Source organism: Rhinolophus sinicus, chromosome 16, assembly GCF_057876585.1.
Source record: "Rhinolophus sinicus isolate RSI-liver-muscle chromosome 16, RSI-T2T, whole genome shotgun sequence".
In the NCBI taxonomy this organism is placed as follows: domain Eukaryota; kingdom Metazoa; phylum Chordata; class Mammalia; order Chiroptera; family Rhinolophidae; genus Rhinolophus; species Rhinolophus sinicus.
The window spans coordinates 70,197,730-70,221,698 of NC_142516.1; the positions used below are offsets into that span (position 1 = coordinate 70,197,730).

General features: G+C 38.8%; 1 long non-coding RNA gene across 1 annotated transcript in view; it reads left to right on the top strand.

Moving 5' to 3' along the window:
* Nucleotides 1-23,969, top strand: part of LOC109449727 (uncharacterized) — a 69,446-nt gene that overhangs the window by 39,025 nt on the left and 6,452 nt on the right. The window contains exon 5 of the long non-coding RNA XR_012495678.2: nt 11,564-11,633. This is a non-coding gene — a long non-coding RNA (uncharacterized LOC109449727). The remainder of the gene's footprint in view (nt 1-11,563; nt 11,634-23,969) is intronic.

Here is a 23,969-nt window from a genome sequence, read left to right on the forward strand (position 1 = left end):
ACACGCTACTAAACAATGAATGGGAGAACAATGAGATCAAGGAAGAAATTGAAAGTTACCTTGAGACAAATGAAAATGAAGACACAATGACCAAAAATTTGTGGGACTCAGCAAAAGCAGTCATTGAAGGAAATTCATAGCAATGCAGGCCTACCTAAAGAAACAAGAAAAACCTCAAACAGTCTAATTTTACACTTAAGGGAACTGGAAAAAGAACAGCACAAAAAGTTCAAAGTGAGTAAAAAGAAGGAAGTAATAAAGATCAGTGTGGAAATAAATGAAATAGAGGCAAAAAAAAAAAAAAAAAAAAAAAAAAGAGGCAGTGAAACCAAGAGCTAAGAGCTAGTTTTCTGAAAAGGTAAATGAAACTGATAAACTTTTAACCAGACTCATCAAGAAAAATGACAGAGGACACAAATAAAATTAGAAGTGAAAGAGAAGTGACAACGGACACCATAGAAACACAAATAATTTAAAGAAAATACTATGAGCAATTATATGTCAATAAATGGGCCAATCTGGAAGAAGTGAATAAATTCCTAGAAGCATACAATCTTCTAAGACTGAATAAAGAAGAAACAGAAAATCTGAACCAAGCAGTTACTCCTAATGAAATCTAATCAGTAATCAACAAGCCCCCAACAAACAAAAATCTTGGACCAGATGGCTTCATAGGTGAATTTTACCAAATGTTCAAAGGAGAATTAATACCTATTCTTCTCAAACTATTCCAAAAAATTCAAGAGGAGACAAGGCTCTCAACCTCATTCTACAAGGCCATCATTATCCTGATTCCAAAACCAGACAAAGACATTACAAAAAAAGAAAACTATAGGCCTATAACCCTGATGAACATAGATGCAAAAATCCTCAACAAAATTTAGCAAACTGAATTCAGCAGTGCATTAAAAATATTTTACACCATATGAAGTGGAATTTATTTCTGGTATTCAAGTTTGGTTCAATATCCACAAATTAATTAACAAACAAAACATAAATAAAGTGAAAAATAAAAATCATATGATCATATCACTAGATATGAAAAGTTTTGTCAAACTTTGTTAAAGTTTGACAAAATCCAGCATCCATTTATGATAAAAACTCTCAATAAGTGGGAATAGAGGGAACGTAATCTCTACGTAATAAAGGCCGTATGATAAACCCACAGCTAGCATCATACCAATGGGGAAAAGCTAAAAGCATTCCTCTTAAGATCAGAAATAAGATAAGGATGTCCACTTTCACCATTTTTATTCAATATAGTATTGGAAGTCCTAGCCACAGCATTCAGACATGAAAAAGAAATAAATAGCATCCAAATTAGAAAAAAAGAAATAAAACTGTCATTATTTGCAGATGCCATGATAATATATAAAAAGAACCCCAAAGATTCCACCAAAAAAACTATTAGAACTGATAAATGAATTCAGTAAGTAGCAGGATACAAAATTAATATTCAGAAATCAGTTGCATTTTTATACACCAATAATGAACTATCATAAAGAGAAATTAAGAAAAAATTCCCATTTAGAGCTGCATCAACAACAAAAAGTACTTAGGAATAAATTTAACCAAAGAAATGAAAGACCTGTACTCAGAAAATTATAAGACATTGAAGAGAGAAATTAAAGATGGTACAAATAAATGGAAGCATATATGATACTCATGGTTAGGAAGAATTAATGTAGTTAAAATGTCCATACTATCCAAAGCAATGTATAGATTCAATGCAATCCCTGTTAAAATACCAATGGCATTATTCATATAACTAGAACAAATAATCCTATAATTTATATGGAACCATAAACAACCCCAATTAGCCACAGCAATCCTGAGAAAGAAGAACAAAGCTGGAGGTATCATGCTGCCTGATATCAAACTATGCTACAAGGCCATAGTAATCAAAACAGCATGGTACTGGTGTAAAAACAGACACATAGATCAATGGAACATAATAGAGATCCCCGAAATAAACCCATGCTTATATGGTCATTTAATCTATGACAAAGGAAGCAAGAATTTACATTTGGGTAAAGACAGTGTATTCACCAAATGGTGCTGGGAAAACTGAAGAGCTACATTCAAGAAAATGAAGCTGGACCACCTTCTTATTCCATATACAAGAATAAAATCAAATTGCGTTAAAGACTTAAATGTAAGATCTGAAACCATAAAAGTTCTAGAAGAAAACAGGCAGTAAATTCAGACATTACCCTTAATAATATTTTTACTGATATACCTCTTCAGCCTGGGAAACAAAAGAAAAAATAAATGGGATTACATCAAACTAAAAAGATTTTTCACGGCAAAGAAAACCATCAACAAAACAAAGAGCATTCTATTCAATGGAAGAAGATATTCACCAATGATACATCTTATAAGAGGTTAATATCCAAAATTCATAAAAGACTCATACAACTCAACACCAAAAAACCACAAACAATTTAATTAACAAATGGGCAGAGGACCTGACCAGACATTTCTCCAAAGAGGACATACAGATGACCAACCAGTAGACATATGAAAAGATGATCAACGTCACTAATCATCAGAAAAATGCAAATTGAAACCACGATGAAATAAAACCTCACACATGTCAGAATGGTCATCAACAAATCAACAAATAAATTTTGGTGAGGATGTGGAGAAAAGGGCATGCTTGTGCACTGTTGGTGGGAAACAAATTGGTGCAGCCACTATGGAGTTTCCTTAAAAATTTAAAAATAGAACTATCTTATGACCCAGCGATTCCACTCCTGGGTATTTATCGAAAGAAATCCAAAACACGAATTCAAAAAAATATATATGCACCCCTGTTTACTGCAGCACTATTCACAATAACCAAGATATGGAAACAACTGAAATGCCCATCAATAGATAATTGGATAAAGAAATTGTGGTGCATACTATAGAGTACTACTCTGCCATAAAAAAGAATGAAATCTTACCATTTGCAACAACATGGATGGACCTAGAAGGTATTATGCTAAGTGAAATTAGACTGAGAAAGACAAATACTATATGATTTCACTTATATGTGAAATCTAAAGGACAGAAGAAAATAAGCAAAGAAAACTCAAAGAAAACGAGCAAAGAAATAGACTCATAGATTCAGAGAACAAACTGATAGTTACTAGATGGAAGGGGTTGGGGGGCTAGGTGAGAAAGGTGAAGGGATTAGATGTACAAATTGATAGTTACAGGAGGGTCACGGGGATGTAAAGTACAGTATGGGGGGTATAGTCTCTAATGTGAAAACTATGTATAGTGTCAGATGGGTACTAGACTAATCGGGGGGATCTGTTCATAAATTATATGAATGTCTAACCATTATGCTGTACACCTGAAATGAATATAAAATAATATTGAATATCAACTATAATTAAAAAAAAATAATCCCTGGGATGTAAAGTACAGCATAGGGAACATAGTCAATAATGTAATAATTATGTACAGTGTCAGATGGGTAATAGACCTGTTGGGGTTATCACTTTATGAGGTATATAAATGTCTGATCACTATGTTGTTTTATACACCTGAAACTAATAAAACAAGAGGAAAAAAATTCAAAATTGTTCAAGACTTAAACAAAAGATAATAAAACTGTAAAAGTACAAAAAAATAAAGTGTGTTGAGTGAAATGTAAAGAAAAGGCAAAGAGGTAAGTCAGCTTAAGGGATAGTGTTTCACGATCTGCAACCGTATTGAAGAAAATATCTAAATTTGGCTATCTCTGTTGAGCTGCCGTCACCCTATCTGACATTTTGGGATCCAAGCCATGAATCTGAAGCCTTTATTTTGACTAGTCTAATGTGTCACAATACTCGGATTTAATGGACGCTTGCTATCAGTTTTGAGTTACTTTGTCTTTAACTTATCAGGGTGTAAATGGACTTCAAGGTAATTTTTAATATATATGTAAATTAGCTACTTCTATAACAACTGTAGTATGAATTTGAGTGTGCAGAAAAGAAGGATTGGAGGCAAGCAATATTTTGAAAATAATGTCAGGAAAGAGGCTGTACAAGTGATATATGACATTCAATGAATTTGAATATAGGTTATATTAAGACACTTTCAATGAAATTATTGTCATTGTAAATTTTCTGGGGCTGATAGGCATGAAGTTATACATAACAGACAATGAAAATAAGATTTTATTGTAGGTTGTTAAACTATGCTAACGGTCACATAGTTTCCATTTAGAGATCTTCCATTTGGCAGAGTTTGTATAGAAGTTGATTGTATTTTTTACTGAATTCATTTTTTACTCAGATGGTGAAGTGGCTTAAATTCAAAATGATTAAGACTCTTGTTTTTTGACACAAAAAAATAACATGATTTACTCACTATTTAAATTTAGGTTTATTAAGTATGTATGCTGTCTTATATATTTACATCTGTAGTGTGACATGCTAAAAATCACAAAAACCCTAATTTTTCTAATTTTAATCATAGTGAAACTATTAATATTTGATTTCCTAAATCTTCTAATTATTTATTTTTTAGGGAACAATGCAGCACAGGGAAATGTTCTGAAGGATATTAATAAAAATTACAGACATTCAAAATTCATTCTAAACTTTAGTATTAGTCTCTAAAAGCAATTGTCAATCAGAAGGAACAGAATAGAAAAACATGGAAAGATACAGACAGGGTTATTATGGCTACCATTTTTTATTCTCTAATAGTTTAGTTAAAAGGAAGGTGGAAAATTATGTTGGGGGTGACGTCTATACCAAAACTAAGTGGTAACTTGAAAGTAAAACCTAGGCCACACGACTAGAGCTCTTTTATTAGTTATAACTGGTGTTAATTCAGTATGATTCAAATTTATTTCCAGAAGGGAATAGATACATTTGTTAATGATTGAAATCATTATCATTAGGATTGACCTAGATCTAAAACATAAGTCACTGTCATTAAAATCAATATTAAATACCCTTAGGAATAAAGAACGTCTATACTTACCAGGTTATTATTTAATTGTCCAGAGATATTAAATACCCTGATTCTTTAAATATCAACTCAAAAATTTTTCAAAATGTTGACTTTCTTTGTATTGGTATAACCCCCTGGAGTTTAACTACTGTGCTGGATGGTTCTCACTGTAAAGCAACTCTGATGCAATTGTATCCTTGCTGGGAAATGATTTTATTGCATAAGAAAATGAATGAGCAGAGACCAGTGAGCTGTGTCTGCTGATGGACTGCAATTTGCAGACTGTGATGTTGAAGCAGATTTGAGATTCATGACAACAGTTGGTGATTGCACTGCTCAACAATTCTGTGGCAGCGATGAACCATGCCATTCACAATCTCATTCCACGTTTTGCACATATAAGTTCAGTTTACATAGTCATGTATGAAAATCTTTCATGGGCACAGGAAATATTGTCTGGGATTATTGTGTTGTTATTACATGTTTCATTGCAGTACTGATGGCATTGAAATATATTTCTCCATTGTCCAGAAGGAACAATTCTATCCCATTCTATCAAAGAATTGATAGCAGGGGAATATGCACACTGCCTATTTTAAAGGCCATGTAATACCTGACATGAAGTAAGAAAATGATAGCTATTATTGTTACTAAACTATCATTAATGTTTCCTGATGACATTGCCTTAAAAATATGACAGATGTGTTTTCTGTTAACTTGTACACTACTTTTAAGTACAGCATCTTTCAGGGCTCAAAACACTTTGGTAGAAACTAAGTTGAATTGGTTTATTACCTTCTAAAGAAAGAGGCATTTCTACATAAGGTTCTCAGACTCACAAAATTTGGAACATAGAACTGGTATTTTCGGCAGCCCCACTCTTTTACGGAGTATTTGTGAGTCAGAGCCCCCAGGAAACATTAGTGCCCCATGGAGCTTTGCCCGCTGATGATGGCATGCTGTAGTGATGTTATGTTAAGTGGGAAAGGGACTTTGCAGATGTAGTAAAGGTGAGTACCTTATGACAGGGAGGTTATCCCTGGTTATCCAGGTGACCTTGATCTAATCTCATGAGCCCTGAAAAGTAGAAAACTTGCTGGAGGCGTAGAGAGATGGCAGAAGAAGTCAGACACATTTTCTTTCCTTTTTTTTTCTTTTTTTTTAGAAGGGCGCAGCTCAAAGTAGCCCATGTGGGGATCGAACCGGCAACCTTGGTGTTAATAGCAAGCGCGCTAACCAATTGAGCTAACCAGCCGCCCAAAGTCAGCCAAATTTAAAGTATGACAGGGACTCTACTGCCATTGCTGGAGGGGGCCGTATGGAAAGCATATGAAATAATGTGGGCAGCTGTTAGGAGCAATAACTGTCCCGCACCCCAACCCCCTCTCCCAGGCTTAACAGCAGCAAAGAAATGGAGACCTCAGTCCTACAGCCTAGAGGAACTGAATTTAGCCAACAAACTGAATTAGCTCGGGAGCAGATTCTTCTCTAGCTCCTTGAGTAAGGAATGCAGCCGTATCAACACTTAGAATTTGGTATTGTGAGACCCTAAGGAGAGGACCCAACCCAACCCACCCAGATTTTGACCTTTAGAAACTGTGAGATAATACATCTGCATTGTGTTAAGCCACAAAGTTTGTGATGATTTGTTATAGCATTAATAGGAAACTAGTACAATGTCCATCCCTGAGAGATCCCCAGATATAACTCCGGTATTTTCCCTGGTCAGAGTCCATCTACTTCCCTGGTCTTATATATTTCTTACCATTTAAATTCAATTCTCCTAACTCCTGGCTTATCCTGCAATTTCATATACCATATTCTGTAACTCATTATAGCATCCATTTGCATCCTGTAACTTCTATGATGCATATAAGATTTCTACAACATCCTATAATAGCCTATAACTTCTATGATATACACAAAATGCGTCTACATAGGTAGGACGCATAGCTGGGGAAATCTTTCATCTGATCCAAGTAAACTGTATCTCTGGAAAATGATTGAATTATATGAAAATCTATCTTAAAAATATGCCGTTTCCTTCCCATCTTCATACTTTCTCCTGACAGCCTCTTTCCCTCTAAGCAACTGATTTTTAGTAGTCTGCAATTTAGATGTAGAAAACTAAAATTCATCATATGACACCATGGTAGGCTACTTCAAGGTTGTCATTAACAAACTCCAACACCACTGACTCAGTAGAGAATTGCCTCTCCTCCGTCCTCTTTAACTCAGAGAGCAAATTAACGCATTTGTTTACTCAGAAATTTGCTTCTGCCGTTAGATGGGAAGAATCTGTGCTAACAGCTGAGTTAACTATGGCTATGAGAGCCCTTTCCATTAATTGCTGGCTATTGCAATAAGCATGTTATATCCATTACTTCTGTTTCCTTTGCCAATTTGTGTAAATACCTGGAGGTTTAATAAGTGGATGTTCTTTTGCATTTTCAAATAAAGAAGCAAGACAGTCAATTAAGGATACATGTATATACATCAAAATTATTTTCTGCATTTGTGCTTGCAGAAGGGAAAAAAAAGAGGGAAGAACTAGAAGGCATTTGTAAAATTCCACCCCTTCCCCAATGGTTAGTGTTGGGAGGTTTACTGGAATTAGGAATGGCTACACATTTCCTTGGCTTCAGAACCACTGAGCTGCGTTTGAATCCCCATTCCGTTACTTACAGGCAGTGTGATATTGAGTGAGTTACTGAGCCTCTCTAACCTTCAGTTTTCTCATCTTTACCATAGTGATAATGACATATATCTTGCATCTTTAAAGAACTTGGAACAGTTCTCACATGTGACCATCAATGGTGGTACTTTCACCAAGACATTTTCAAAGTTTTAACTCCTTTTGTTTGACAGTTCTCTATACATAGTGCATTCTGTGTAAAACAAGCTAATCGGAATCTAAGACCATTTCTCCCCCTAAGCATGGTCAAAGTTTTTCTGCATATTTCAAACAGAATAAGAAGGGCAAAATGAAATGGGCAAGAGAGAGGAGACATGGGGAAGGAAATTGAAATGAGGGCAGGACATATGGAAGCTATCCTATATAAGCTCTGGAATAATTAATGTAGAAATGTTGCTCTATTTGTCCCCAAGAGCCAAATTAGTTTGAAAAGTCTTTAAATATAATTTTTAAATGTTTTGTTTCAGGCACCATCTATGATATATGAATACCATATCTTTCAAGTCAAATCTCAGACTTGAATCTGAACTTATTTTTTGAGCATCTGAGCATAGAAATTGAACTTCTATGTGCTGTGTTTATGGTGGTAGTGAGGCATGCAAAACTAGTCTGAGCATAAAGGAAATGATTAGTTCACATTTTCTGAGGATCCCAGAGAGAGAACTACCTTCTTAAATAGAGTACTAATATTTTTCTTTGATAGAAACTTAAATTGCGAAAGAAATTTTGTTCATCAAAACCTACTTTCTTTTTCTGCTTAGATATCAGTCCTGCCAGTTGCAATGTGGGAATTTTTTCTTTATCTCAGTAGAGGTCATTATGCTATCACTTTAGGTTAAAAAAAAAGAATTGCATTGTCTTCTAAACAATAGTTTGTCAGGAATAAAGCATATTATTTTCTCTTTAAAAACAACTTAAAATATGAATAATCTCAGGTGAGTTCTTCTTAGCTGGCAGAGAATATGGTAAACTGCAACAAGTAAAAGACATTCCTTTACATATGGTTGGAAAACATTTTTATCTCAAAAGTATTGAACCTAGAGTCTGAAAACCCAGAATCCAGCCTAATCCCCTGTCTCCCGCACCCCAAACAGTGTCATAAATTCTGCACCTTCTTCCTTCTTACCATCTGTTCAATCTTTTCTCATGTCTCCAACCCACACGTGTATTCTTCTGGCCTCCATTTCATCTTACCTAGACCTTGGATGTCTTTTAACTAGTCTCCTGTTCCCATATTGCCTGCCTGCACCCTCCCCCAAGTGACCTCTGCAGTTCTGTTGATAGGATCTATCAGAAACAAAACCCTTACTTGAAAACTGTTTGGCTTCCATTGCTCAGAGAATGAGGTCAGGGCTTCTTACATTGCCATTCCAGGGACTCATGATCTGGCCTTTGTCCGTTTCTGTTTTTTCAACCCTACCCTCAAGCCCCTCACCCTCACCCTGTGCCAGAAACAGCTTGTATTTCCAGCACCTACCAGGATGTTTAAGTCTCTGTATTTTTGCTCAGTCTGCTTTTATTATCCTCCTCAACCCCATTTTCCTTATAAACGGTTATTTTCTAGACTGAGCTGAATGCTAACTCTCTGACTCTCCCTGTTCCACCCACATGAAACCAACTTCTTCCTCCTTCAACTCTCCTCTATATCCTCTAGAGACTTCTGGACATAGTCCCTGTAGTATTTTGTTGCATTTGCTCACATGGCCAGTTCTCACTTCCAGACTTAATCTAATTGCGATTAAGATTATCTTATCTCGCAAATAGTACTGTGCTTGGCATCCAGCATGCATTTCCCACTTATTTGTGGAAAGGGGAAAGGAAAGATCTGGGATGGAGCTTATGTTTGCCATGCATAAGAGTTCTGAAAAGACATGCAACCTCTTTGAGCTAAATTGTACTCACCTGGAAAATGCCAGTGACATTATCAGCTCTTTCCATTGCATTTAGAATAAAACCCTTTATTTCCTACATAACCTGTTAGCACCAGCCCTAGACAGCACTGGCTTTCTGCTTTCCTCGGTGACCTCATTTCAGGCCCCACCCCCCTCCTCCTTAATTGTCCACAGGAATTTGTCCTCTGATAGTTTCCAGGATGTGCCAAGCTGTTTTGACACCCCTCCCAGCCCCCTCGCACACACCACCTCTACACTTTCTGATCCGTCTGAGTGGGAGGTGCTATCCCAAATGTTGCTGCCTGTTTCTCATCAAAGGTCACCTCTGCAAGGAGGTTTTGACTAATCCCCTCTCTAAAGTATTTCTCTGCATGTTTGCCTGGTTATTTTTTACTTGATAGTATTTTTTCTTTATCACTCCATACTTCCTACTTATTTTATGTGTATGGTCCACCCCCCTCCCCACCACTGTAATGTCAACTCCAGGTGGGTAGACAAAGATCGAATGGGTCTTGTTCACTGTTTCCTTCCTCCGGCCTGACACATAGCAGCCTCTTAATATGTATTTGTTGACTGATATCAAAGGTGGTGTGAAGATCAGGTACAGTATGTGAGTGAAGTTTATAAACCAGAACTACTTTATAGATGTGAAGCATTGGTATTATCACTGGAATAGGCATAGAGGAACCTGGGAAAATATGTGCCGACTTCCGTTTTCTCAGGAAATGAATATACAGCTTAACAACAAGTAATTACTCATTTTCCGAGTGTGGAGTCTCTGTCTGGGTGACTAGTCCAGCAGGACCTCCATGCTGAAGGGGGAATATTATTTCTAAACACATCTTCCGCCATAGGCTGACTAGAATGCTGGTGATGGGATGGTGATGCCAGCTCTTTCAATCAAGGAGGCAAGTGGTTTGGGCTCTGGGACCCAGGGTCCGGCCAGAGGAAGTGTCTCCTCCTACCTGGCTCTTCCCTCTACTTGCTCTGTTCTCAGTGTGAAGTGAGTGTTCAGTCTGGGCAATTAATTAAAATAGGATATATGTGGGTTAGGCAAGTAAAACACACCAGCACAGAATTAGTAAATAGATGATCAGAGAAGAGAGATAGGACATGATTTTCTTCATAGTTTTTCTAGCAACATACCTTTTCTGTGCCTCATTTCCCTCTCTGCACCCCAGTTTTCTTATCTGTAGAATGGGGATAATGATATTTACTTAATAGTTGTTGTGAGAGATGAGTCGATACATGTAAAGAGTTTGGAACAGTGCCTGGTCTGTGGCAAGCTTGTAATAAGTGCTATTTTTATTATCACCAGCCCCTCACTTCTTATAAAATTGGGTCACGTTCACAGGTCCCATTTTTTTCCCATGTAAAGAAAAAGGGAGAAGTAAGGTAGAGTCTCAGGATGTCACCTCAGTGCCACACACATCAGCGTATGAGCTATGACCAGGACTCAGACTTTTTAGGGTACATCTACCTATCAACTTTCCGGAGTCCTTTCCCTCATGGCTGTTGAATCAGAAGCAGGAAGATGGTGTACCTTTGGATTATTTTTCTTAAGACCTAGAGTCCTCTAATGATAATTAGTTCACTATTTTATATGACAAGGAAGTGAAGTGGAATAAATCATAATGTTCTTCTGAATAGATTGTGTTGATTGGTTTACAGTTATGTTTCATTTTAGGCTTCTGAAAAGTTGCAAAAATAGTATAGATATGTCTTGTATACTCTTCACCCGGCTTCCCGTAAGGTGATTGAAACTAAGAAATGAACATCGGCACAATAGTATTAACCAAAGTACAGACTTTATTTTGATTTTACCAATTTTTCCACTAATATCCTTTTTCTGTTCCAGGATCCTAGCCAAAGGTCCCACATTGCATTTAGTTGTCATATCGCCACAGTCTCCTCTAGTCTGCAACCGTGTTTCAGTCTTTTCTTTTATGACCTTGATACTTCTGAAAAGTGCTGGTCTGTTGTTGTTTTGAAGACTTTCTCTCAATTTGGTTTTATCTGATGTTTTCCCATCTAGATTGAGCTTATGCAGCATTGAGGAGAATAACACAGAATGACGAGCCCTTCTCAGTGCCGGATAACGAAAGGTACATGGCGTGACTGTTACTGCTGGTGGTGTGAATCTTGATTACTTGGTTAAGGCTGTGGTTGTCCAATGTCTCTACTGCTACTGTATCCCCTTTGTAATCAGTCAGTATCTTGGGGAGAGAGACTTTGAGACTATGCAAATGACTTGTTTCTCCTCAAATTGTCATCTAGTAGTTGTAGTGTTCCTCTCTGGATCTTTCCTGCAGCAATTTGTGGTGTTTTCAGAGTGATTCCCTATTTCCTTTTTCTCCCTCCCACCTCACCTTTATTAATTAGAATTTATCTGAGGAAAGAGCTCTCTCTTCTCCTCCACCTACTTATTTACTCTTTATCTCAGTATGGGCTCATGTAAATCACCTTACTTTATGATGTAATGCATTGCTATCATTGTTTATTTTGTTGCTCAAATTCTTCCGCTTTTGGCCATCGTGAGCTCTTTCAGGTTGGCTCCTGTGCCCTTTCCGCGTCCCCCTATCCTTTTCTGAGCACTTCTTTACTTTTTCTAATGAGGAGATGCTCCAGATTCATCTTGTATTTTCCCTGCTTCAGCCTGAGAATCAACCGCTTCTTCAAAGAAACGCTCTAGTTCTTTTTATTGGAGAATGGCTTTAGAAACTAAGGTCTGGGCATTGGGTGTGCTCACTGCCTCTAGGATGACATTGTTCTTCCTTCTTCCCTGTTTGTAGCTTCTTTCCTGAGCATAAGAAACTTGGTCCTTATTATCTATAATATATTTACTTCTTTTGCTCAATGTTACTAAAAGAAAAAGTAGTTTCAGAATTGCTAGTCCATATCTCTGTGACAAATAAATTTACAGACTAGAGTTTACAAATTTTTTAAAAAATTCTTAATATAGTTTGTGCTAAATCACACTCACTATCTGAATGGTGATCATTATTATTATGATGATTTTGGGCTTCTATTTTTTCAAGGGAGGAAAACATTTGCAAGAAGTATCCCCATACACACACTAGAGGGTGCTTCACCTTCTTCATTCCATTTCCTAAACATTTCAAAACTATCTTTTTTATCCAGTAAGTGTTGTTTGGAAGTTAAGATCAGGAACATTGTATTTAACGCATCGTTTATTGTATATGTTCATACTTTACTGTTTTCCAAAGTATATAGTTCTAATTAAAAAGTAGAAATTGTTATGTAATTCCTTTAGTTTGGTTTAAAGTCAGGAATACTAAAATTCTTCCCAGAATGTGAAGATAGAAACCCAGTCTAGGGAGGCATGACAGCTGTACGCAAGATTCAGGGGCCCAGAGGAACAGACTAGATATGTAACAGCTTTTATAGAATGTGTAAATCAGGGTAGTTCCCATTTGGGGGTAGCATACACACACGTGGGCACACACACACACACGTGCATGTACACACAGGTGGGCACATACGCACACACACACGTGCATATACACAAACATGGGCACATATGCACACACATGTTCACAGACACGTGGGCACACATTATCCAGGCCAATGGATCATTTTTTACAATCAGCTTCGTCATCTGTTTAATGAAGGAAACATGTTCTTGAAATTTGCTGTCTATTTTAAACATCTAAGCATTTTGAGGAAGGAATCTTGTAAATGTGCACGGGCAGTTAACTAAAATATTTGGAATTCTCTTGGACAATTGTCTTCAAAAACAGTTTACAACTTACTCAAGATAATATGCTACTTTACTTTGTAGTCACGCCTTTATGTTGATACTAAATGATATCATCTAGTTTGATCCCTCACTTTATTACCTGTGGCTCAGCATAACTTTTGGCTATTTCAAATATGCTTCTGAAGGATAAAAAATTTCCATCCTTTGAAGAATGAACCTTTGAGGATATTAAGAAAATGTTCCAAGGATACACATTCAATGATGATTTGTTTTGATCAGTCGCTGCCTTGAATAGAGAGAAAATCTCAAGGGGCGGCGCTGTGCAAAGTACTTCAGATCCTTGACAATATTTTTGTGAGTTGGTCACGCATCTTGTATTCTTGCTTCAGTTTCACATTTAGAGAAATGCGAGTCCCAAAGGAATAAAGGCATATGCCTCTAGAAGCAAGCTAGTGATCTACCAGTCTAAGTTACCAGGGAATCTGCCACTCGCCCCTCCACTTCCATCCCATCTAAAATCCCTCACAGACTTGATGACAGGCAGTGATAGAAGGTTGTGATTTGCTGGGATGCATATGGGATTGGAGTCAGAAGACCTGGTTGGGAATCTGGGTGTTGATCAAATGAGGCCGTGCCTTTGAAAGCACTTGAACAGCATCTGGCAACCAATTGGCACTCAAATGCTGATTTGGAATCTGAAATTTAGGAGTTAAAGCTTTAAAAGTCAAGGATTACTATATTTTACATACACAGTTCAATAAAAATATGTGCTGTAAGAGGTCAGGCTTTTTTTTTTTTTTTTTTTTTTTTTTAAAGATTTTATTGGGGAAGGGGAACAGGACTTTATTGTGGAACGGTGTGTACTTCCAGGCCTTTTTTTTTTTTCCAAGTCAAGTTGTCCTTTCAATCTTAGTTGTGGAGGGTGCCGTTCAGCTTCAAGTTGTTGTCCTTTCAAAAGTCTTAGTTGTGGAGGGCGCAGCTCAGCTCCAGGTCCAGGTCCAGTTGCCGTTTTCTAGTTGCAAGGGGCACAGCCCACCATCTCTTGCGGGAGTCGAACCGGCAACCTTGTGGTTGAGAGGACGCATTCCAGCTTACTGAGCCATCCGGGAGCTCAGTGGCAGCTCAGCTCAAGGTGCCATGTTCAATCTTAGTTGCAGGGGGCGGAGCCCACCATCCCTTGTGGGACTTGAGGGATTGAACTGGCAACCTGGTGGTTGAGAGCCCACTGGCCCATGTGGGAATTGAACCGGCAGCCTTCGGGGTTAGGAGCATGGAGCTCTAACTGCCTGAGCCACCGGGCCGGCCCCCAAGGTCAGGCTTTTTAATAACCCAACACAATGAATCTCTTAATTCTTAATTTAGAAAAAAAGTATAAAAGAGGTGAAAGAATCAACCCTTAATTATTCTACCAGGTCATGAGGTATAAACAGATAATTTTAGAATCTCCTAAAACTGTACTTTAAAACATAGATTGCGTTAAGTCAGGGCAGTAATTTTTCTTGTCTCCTATGGCAGGATTTATTTTCTTAGTATAGAAATGCTCAATTCATCATGCAAATTTTTATATAGGTTAGACCTCTTCTCTATGCCATGGGTTTATTCCCATCTATCCGAACTCGTCTACAGAACACACGCAGTGCATATCTGCTGCATGTTCCCACACACATGCACACTCACACTCCTTAGTACACGCAAATTAAAGCCAAGCAGGCATGAGTGGTCACCATTTGCCTTATAGCTTAGAGTTTAGGAAAAAAACAAAACAAAAACCCTCTCTCCTATTTTTCTGCTTTTGAGAAAACTATGGAAAAATATATTGTCATCCTCAAATGTATTGGCCCCGTGCATTCCCTTTCTTCCCTTGCACGTAAAGTGTGTAATCTTGCCAAGGTTTTCTAATATCAGCATGTCAAATGCAGATTACGAGCCCCCGTGGGCTGGATTCACACTGGCCTCTTAGCTTTTTACTGAACCTTGTCACTAGCTTGGTGTTAAAGCAAATAATGCTAGCATCCTTAGTAAGGCCTTTGCACTGAAAACCCAGGAAATGTGACCACAATAAACATGCTGAGAATAAAATCAGGCACTGCTCTAATTATTAGGTCAGAGGCAGGTAGGCATAACTATTTCTGTACTGAACAAAGACAGGTGGGGAGTAGCTGCCTCTGCAATGAGAGGCAAGGTGTGTGGAGGCCAGGGATGCACAATCTATAAACCCACACGTGGCCAACACCCACTTGCTGCCTCCTCTATATTTTCCCCCTCATGCTATTCTTTCTCTTTGTTTTTAAAAGCAATCCTAAATTGCTTAGCATATTTTCCCTCCTCACACTTCTCTGTGTGCTTAGAGGCAAGTACAGTAAATTAAGCACGTGTAAGGATTTAATGCTTGCAATCACCTTGGATAATTGGCTTAAGGGGTGCAAGCATACTTTCCCTTCGTTTTCTCGTCTTAATGCTACTTCTCCTTTGAGGATGCATCTGTCAATAATTGATGGCGCTTTCTTGGGTAACTGAGCTGTTGCTTGGGACATTATAAATCATATGTGGAATTAAGTTTATTTTCAAGCTGCTTTTAAAGTCTTGATACTGTGCTAACTGAATAGAAAATGCTAAATGTTGCAGGGAGTAATATAAGCCCTCAAGTGCTAAAAGCATGAGCTACACTTAGGAAAGCAAATGGAATTGATACCCTCTGAGGACACAAGAACATGTCTGTTTTATCAGAAGTAGCGTGTAGGTGTGGCACGGGCCTTCCAGAAGGAAACCGCCTGAGTACCTACTGTGTGCTGAACATGGGGAGCCGTGACTCACTTAGGGTGCCTGAGTTATTCCTCACAACAGACTCACCTGGCAGGTGTTACAGTGATTCTTACAGGTCAAAAAACTGAGGCTCAGCAAGGCGGATTATCTCCTCAGTGCACACAGTGAGCCAGCGGTAGCCTTGAAATTTTAATTGGTGGGACTGTGAAGTCCTTGCTGTTCTCACGCCACCAAAAGTCAGACATGCTCTATGACATGGTATCAGTGTGTGTTCAGTGGCGTCCTGGAGTTTTTCATGAGTTTGCTATTGAGACTGAGGCCAGTAACACCTATCACAGAACATGTTCCAGGTCTCTCAGCTGGAAGGAGGTGAAACTCCACTTTTATCTGTTTTGCATAGAGGGCTCTGGCATGAAATGTTGACAAAAAGGTTCTGCTGTTCAAAGAAGGTTGAAAACCCAACTGTGTGAGAACAATAAAAAAAAAATCTATCTTATAAAATAAAAATATTAGTATATATAAGAACATGTCTGATAGGTAAAAAATTGGGAAATATTTTGCTCCTTTCTCTGCTTCAAAAGACACCCCCCAAAAAACATTCCAGAATGACCCTAGTCTATGCATTGTTGCAGAGTGTGTGAGCTAAGCTCAGACTCAGAGTCCTTGGTTTTCAGTTTTGCTCAGACATGAATCTAGTATATGCTCTTATTTTCCTTTCCTCAGTTTTCACTTCTGTAGGCTGGAAATAATAGTACTTCATCTAGCAACCTCAGAACCTTGTGTGATAATGAAAAGAAATCAAAGATGAAAAGAACATGGAAGAGGGTAAACAGGGTCTAATATATGGTGATGGAAAGAGAACTGACTCTGGGTGGTGAACACACAATGTGAGATATAGCTAATGTATTACAGAATTGTACACCTGAAATCTATGTAACTTTACTAACAATTGTCACCCCAATAAACTTTAAAGAAAAAAAAGAACATGGCTAAAAGATAAGGTATTGTTACTACTGCATTTCCTATTTTTTAGTAATTAATCTGAATAGTTTAGTTAAGATTTCAAAGGCAAAATGTTAAGAGTTGAGAGTGTTTTAGCATGGGGATGTAAAAGGCATTTTTAAAAAGCTCAAAAAGCTTACACAGAGCAACTTTTAAAAGCGTATTCAGAACAATTATTTTAGAGATAATGGTCTATTAAGTTCATAACATCTGCCCTTTAGTTTTATTTATTCACAATATTGGCTGGCTGCTAATTTTCAAACTTTCTAGTGAAAAGATACAATATGCCTTTTTTTCTCTTTCCTGATTGTCAGGACAAGTAAACACTAAATCTGAAAGGATGAACAGACCTCTGCTGAGTTGTTTCCGGAATGTCTCTTTGCTGTCATTCTTTTCTTCCCTTCCCTTTCTCCTACTTTTCTTCTGTCTTTTCCAGTAACATTTACTAGACACCAACCATGTGCACATACAAATAGAATATAGTCTCTGCTCCAAAGGCTCTCAGTCCAGTATCCAAATAAGCACAAAGTTCGCCATGGTTGGTACTGTGCCCGGGGGTATGCCTTCCCCTCCCGTGACACCATTGCCACACTGTGGGGCCCAGAGGACAGATGGCCTGTGCACCTGGGGAGGATCCACAGTGTTTCTGGTGCATGTTTAGCTACTAACAGCACGGATGATTCCCGCTCCACATTTCTTTGACCTCTTTCTTTCTAATATAGACGGTCCCTGACTTACGATAATTCGATTGATGACTTTTTTACTTGACGATGATGCGAAAGCCATCCACATTCAGTAGGAGCAGGCTAGGCTAAGTTGTGATGTTCGGTAGGTTAGGTGCATTAAGTGCATTTTCAACTTGTGATGTTTTCAACTTAGGACATATTTATTGGGAGGTAACCCCATCGTAAGGTGAGGAGCCTCTGTATTTCCATTTCAATACATTTGAAACCTACTCGTTCTCTTGGGCCTTGTCTGTATACAAGGATGTCCCTCAGGCAAAATCCTGAGAACTTTCTGTATTTCCTGCTCTCTTGTTTTATCCTAGCTATTTGTATTTTGACCTCACAGAGACTTCAAATCTGTAGACACCTACCTCCCTGACTCTCTTTCCTTTCTTCCTCTGTGTCCTTTCTGCTTTCCTCCATCTTATTTCATCTCTTTCTCATTCCTTCCCTCTCCCTCCCTTCCCTTTGAGAAATTAGAGATGAGAAGTTTAGATTGTTACGTGAGATGTGAGGAGCACATATGGAGAATGTTGAGAAATATTTTAATAATTTCTTCCCCTCTTCACTGAATCTTCTTCACATTTTCTGCAACTTTCTCGAATTTTAGTTTCAATTATTTTGGCCCAGAAAAGGAGCAAATAGTTTCTAAGTAGTACCTGTGAGGGCAAGTTCTTCTTACGCGCAAGACTGTAACTGATAGTGCCAGTCTGGGTTATGCCATTATTGTCACTTGGCACAACCAGACTTGTTTCTTAAGGATTCTGTTTTTTTTCTTTTCTTTCTTCCCTCCCCCCCCCCCCCCCGAGTCATTCTGTCTCTGCCATTGTAGAACCATAGCTCCAACAAGCTCTTTTCTCTGCAGCGGGGGCCAGATCTGCAGCGCCCTTAATTGCAAAGGTTTGTTTGCATGTCCACTTTTCCCTGCGGGACTGTTTTCTCTTTTGAATCCTGCTGTCATAGCAGGTCCGGGTCAGGAGAAATATGTGGTCTGCTGGCAGGCTGTGGAAATCCACGAACCACACAGTCTTTGGAGCCAAACAGCCCTGGCTCAAATCCGGGTTCTGTCACTTACTGTTTGTGAGCTTGGACAAGTTCCTAATCTTCCTAAACCTAAACTTCTTCTTCTTTCTTTTTCATTTTTTTTAAATTTGTAAACTGGGAGAAATAAAATTATCTTTGTCCCAGCATTGTGTGAGGATTCAACGAGATAATAGTAGCTCTGTCTAACCCATGATGATGATACTTGGCATTTATTATAGGTATTACAATACCTACAGAAACCAGTGAAGAGTTAGGACAGAAGGAAGGTAATCTTTTCCTGATTCTCCTGCAGTTAGGTGTTTGTCCAGGTGAATTAACATAATTCCTTTTAGTGTTTGCTTTTCTTGGAATATCACTAGATAATCATGATAGCTGAGTTTGAGCCAGACTCTGAGGTGACTGTTTTACCTTTAATAACTCGTTTAATTCTCCTCAGAATTCTACAAAGTAGGTGAAAATGTCCCCATAGCAAAGATGAGACAAGTGAGGCTCAGAAATGTTGGTAATTTGTCTGAGACATTAGCTAGGTATGTATTTACCTACCATAGGAACTAGTTATTATCACCAGGGTGCTCGTCCTTTTTGAAATCTCCTACCAGTTCCACACTAGACTGTGAAATGTCCGCCTTTGTACCCCCTTGGGCACTTATTTAAAATTTTGGCTGCTAATTTACTCACTCCTGTGTCTTTTGCATATTCAGGGATCATATCCTCGAGGCTCGGCCCATAGGAAGTGGCCTTTGTAGATCTAAACCTACCCTTTCTCTAAGGTCAGGCTCAGAACCTCTTTCCTGAGAAACATCTACCTACGGATTAAGATGCATGTTCTACCTAGTGCCACACTGCTCTCCCTTTTAATGACTTCTTATTGGTAGGTTTTAAAGCAGGTACATCGTTGCATAGGACTTAGGCATTTTTATATCGAAGTCGTCATCATCATCATCATGGGACACTTGATTAGTGCTAAACACTTTACAAGCATTGTCTCACTTAATCTCATGAGGACCCTACTAGTTAGGTACATCAATTATGCTCCTCATTTTATAGACAAGGAAATTGAGTGTAAGTGACATAGCCAAAGCCACAAAGGTAATTGGATTCAAACAGTTTCACCTAGGAGCCTAATCTCTTGTTAACTACATTTTGCCATCTGCCGTAGTCCTGTGCTCTCAATTGTGATATGAGGTGCCTCTAGAGCAGGGGTGTCCAAACTGCGGCCCGCGGGCCAACTGCGGCCCATGATCCATTGTTAATTGGCCCGCAGCAAATTCCAAAACTATATTTAGTTTACTTAAATAAACCAGGTGAGGCAATACATACTTCACCTCAAGTGAGTGGCCCGGCTGTTTGTGTATTTTACCGCATATGGCCCTTGGTGAAAAACGTTGAAAAAAGTTTGGACACCCCCTGCTCTAGAGTAAATCATGCAGCACCAAGGCAGTCATGGAGGGAGGTTCCCTGGTCGGTTTGCTCAGTGGATATTTTGAGTATCTATATTGTGCTTGGTGTTGATTGAGTGTGATACAAACAAAGGTCAATTCTAACCCTCACATGACTACTTTCATGTATCAAACTACTCAGTCCATAGAAAGTGCTTCGATGTCCCTCTGTAGAGTGAGGGATGAGGAGCTATTGCCCTCTAACCAAAGAAAGGGAACACGTCAATGGGTGGGTGTCCAATACCCTAATTGATGACATTAAGTTTCCACTATTCCATTTCGGGCAGTCAGTTGGATCCATTCATCCCATTTACCTCAACTACTTTTGAGAGGGAGACTTGCAGTTTCTTTCATGTCTGAAGAGAAATGCATGCAACTATTTTCTTGAAAAGTTGAAGTTGTGCATGAAAGAGCAGATAATTAACTATGAGGATAAAGAGACAAGAACGTTACAATGTAACCTTCACATGTAAAATCAATACAGTCACCGCAATTGCTCGATTGTTTGCTGTATGTCAGGCACTGCTCTAAACACCTTTCATGTATTTAGCATATTTAATCCTTACAACAACCCTATGAGATAGGAACCCTATCTTCAGATTATCATAGATTGATTGATGGCTTCAGAGAGATTAAAGAATGTGTCCAAGGTCACACAGGGCTGGGAGTCATCACTTGGTGTGACACCACTGGCAAAATTCTAGCCACTTAACTGTACTGTTTCTGGTAGCCTGGGGAAGATGGCAGATAACCTCTTCTTACAATTCTTGATGGGAAGGGACCAGAAAGAGAAAGGACCTACCTAACATTTGTTGAGCTCCAAGTTCTATGGAAGTACTTTATATATGAAACTCCTTAAGATAAGTATTATTTTTTCAATTTACAGATGAGAAAACTGAGCTCTGAAGGTTAAATGACTTTCTCAGTGTTATTCTGTTGGCAAGTGTGAAACTCAGCTTTCAGTTAGCCTGTGCTCTTTCTGCCACCCTGAAGGGTTTAAATAGGAGACCCTTTTTGTTCCATTACGTATTTGTGACCCATGGCAACATTTAAGTTCTGTGTTGATTTCCTTTTGATAAAGAGATTATGTCCTAGAGCCCCATGTTTGTAGGCTTAATTAATAAAGTGTATGTGCTACAAAAAAGATTGAATGAAAATGAGTGATGTGGTAGAACGAAAGGTGACTCTCTGGATCCAGATTGAAAGGTGGTGCTTTTCAGGGGTTTGTGTCCTGTTCTTAAGTCTTTCATCAGCTCCTTCTATGTGGAAGTGAGAAAGCCACTTTTTCTTCCTGGAGTTTAGTTTCTACAATGGAAGAGTTGGATGACATGGTCTCAATGCCCCTTATAATCATAGAATTTTGTGATGGTTACAAGGCCAAATTGCATAGAGTTTGAACTTTGGAAAGCCCTTGAGAGGACTCATTCCATCTCCTAATCCCTTCACAACTTTGCAGACCTAATCCAGATACCCACAGCTCTTAGATTCTTAACTCAGTCTCATTGTTTGTCTTTGATTTCCAGTGTTGCCCCAATACCCAAAACGAGTATCCTATTTGAAACATTCTTATGTTATATGAGACTCAATGACCCATTGAAAAAATGCTTACTCAGTTAATTACCTCTCCTGGGGAGATATAGAACTGTTACCACAGGCAGAAAGAATAGGGCTGTGGAGAGATGGGGGAGGAAGAGAAGGAGAAGGTGAAAGGAGACAAAGGAAGGAGGAGGGGATGAAATCATCCTTATGGAAAAGTGCAGCTACCAGACCAGCTAGAACTAGGTTTCGGTGGCCTAGAGCAGATCCAGGACACCATCTTGCCACTTTAGGTGAACTATAGCTGATTATAATGGATTACAATACTATTAGCATTGCAGTTAGGGAAAATCTCCACCTCCTCTGTTGTCATGACAATTCTGACAAGGACCAAATAAAGACAAAAATCCCTCCTCCTGACACGAAGGAGTGGTCAGCAAGGACAGGCCCTGGGAACTCCTGCGATGCCGCCCCAAATCTTGAATATTTCATGCCTTCATTTTAGGAGTAATAAATTCCTAAGCCTCTTTGTTCTTCGGGGCAGCTGCTCATCTCCAAGCCTGCCTGCTCCGGCCATCTTGAGAGTATACCACCTTTCTTCAATAAGTCCACTGCTTGCGTGGCTTATTCAGTGCATCTCTGAATTCTTTCTTGTGACAAACATCAAGAACCTATTTTCCAGCAACAGAAGTATCATGAGTGTGGGTTCTGTGCCACCAGGTCCCACCGCAAACATTTTAGTGATGAAATGTCTATACGTAAAGCACAGTTCTGATCTGGTCACTTTCCTGCTTAAAATCCTCTAATAGCTCCATTCGGTTTATAGAATCACATCCGAGTTCTTCTCTCCCTCTTCTTTTTGTCTTGTCCTTCATGTCCAGCGCTCCTTAGTCACACCATGCTGTTTCTCACGTTTGTGCCTGTGCCATCTGCCTAGCATGCCTGGCCACCTGGCTAGTTCCTCTTCATCCATTGTCTCAACTCTAGTGCCATTCCTATTAGGCCATTTTCCTCAAGCCATGTAGTTCTCCAGGCAATACCATTGCCTTCCTTTACATTACCATTGCCTATTTTTTTATTTTTTATTTTTATTGGGGAATATTGGGGAACAGTGTGTTTCTCCAGGGTCCATCAGCTCCAAGTCATTATCCTTCAATCTACGTGTGGAGGGTGCAGCTCAGCTCCAAGTCTAGTCACCATTTTCAACCTTAGTTGCGGGGGCGCAGCCCACCATCCCTTGTGAGAATTGAATCGGCAACTTTGTTGTTGAGAGCCCGAGTTCTAACCAACTGAGCCATCCAGCCACACCTCCAGCAGCTCAGCAGCAGCTCATTGTCTTCAATGTAGTTGTGGAGGGTGCAGCTCACTGGCCCATGTGGGAATCAAACTGGCAACCCTGCTGTTCAGAGCTCATGCTCTAACCAATTGACCCATCCGCCGCCCCCTGCCATTGCTTATTTTATCTGTTTCTTCCACCAAACTGGTAAAGGAATAAGTTCTGTGTCTTACTCCCCTTTTTATTCCCAGTACCTTGCCTTATCTCTGGCATGCAATAGATGCTCAATAAATTTTGCTGAATAAATGAATATGCTGACCTCTTTAGTGATAAAGAAATATCAGCATCTAACTCTTCATTCTTCTTTATATACAGCTGAAATTTCCTTCCTGTTGGCTCAGATTTTGACCCCTGGAGTTATTCAGAACAATTCCATTTCTTCCACTACCAGTATTTGAATTTTAAGTATTCTATTTGAATTTGGTTAAATTTTCCATTTTCTAAGCTAAATATCCTTAGTTCTCCTCCTTCCCAGACTAGATGTGCTTAGTTCTTCCACATGTCTTCTTGTGCCTAAATGGCACATCCTGTCAACACCCTGGCCAGCCTCCCTTGCTCATGTTCCAGTTGACACTTGTCTTTTAAAATGAGATGCCAAGATCAGAACTCAAGGTTCCATTAATTACTCCAAGTGGCAAGCAGCCCCAGTGGAACAATCCCCTCTTCTGCCCTGTATGCTAAACTTAAAAGTTGCATAAGATGACAACTGACTTTGGTAATATAATACATATAATGAATTACACATATAATAACTATACATATAACAAAATGTATTAATATATTTTAATATAATAAAAACATAAGTATAACAACAATAACAAAAGCTCCTGGTGCTTTATCTAATGAATCTCTTAAAAATTAACACTGGAGGGGGG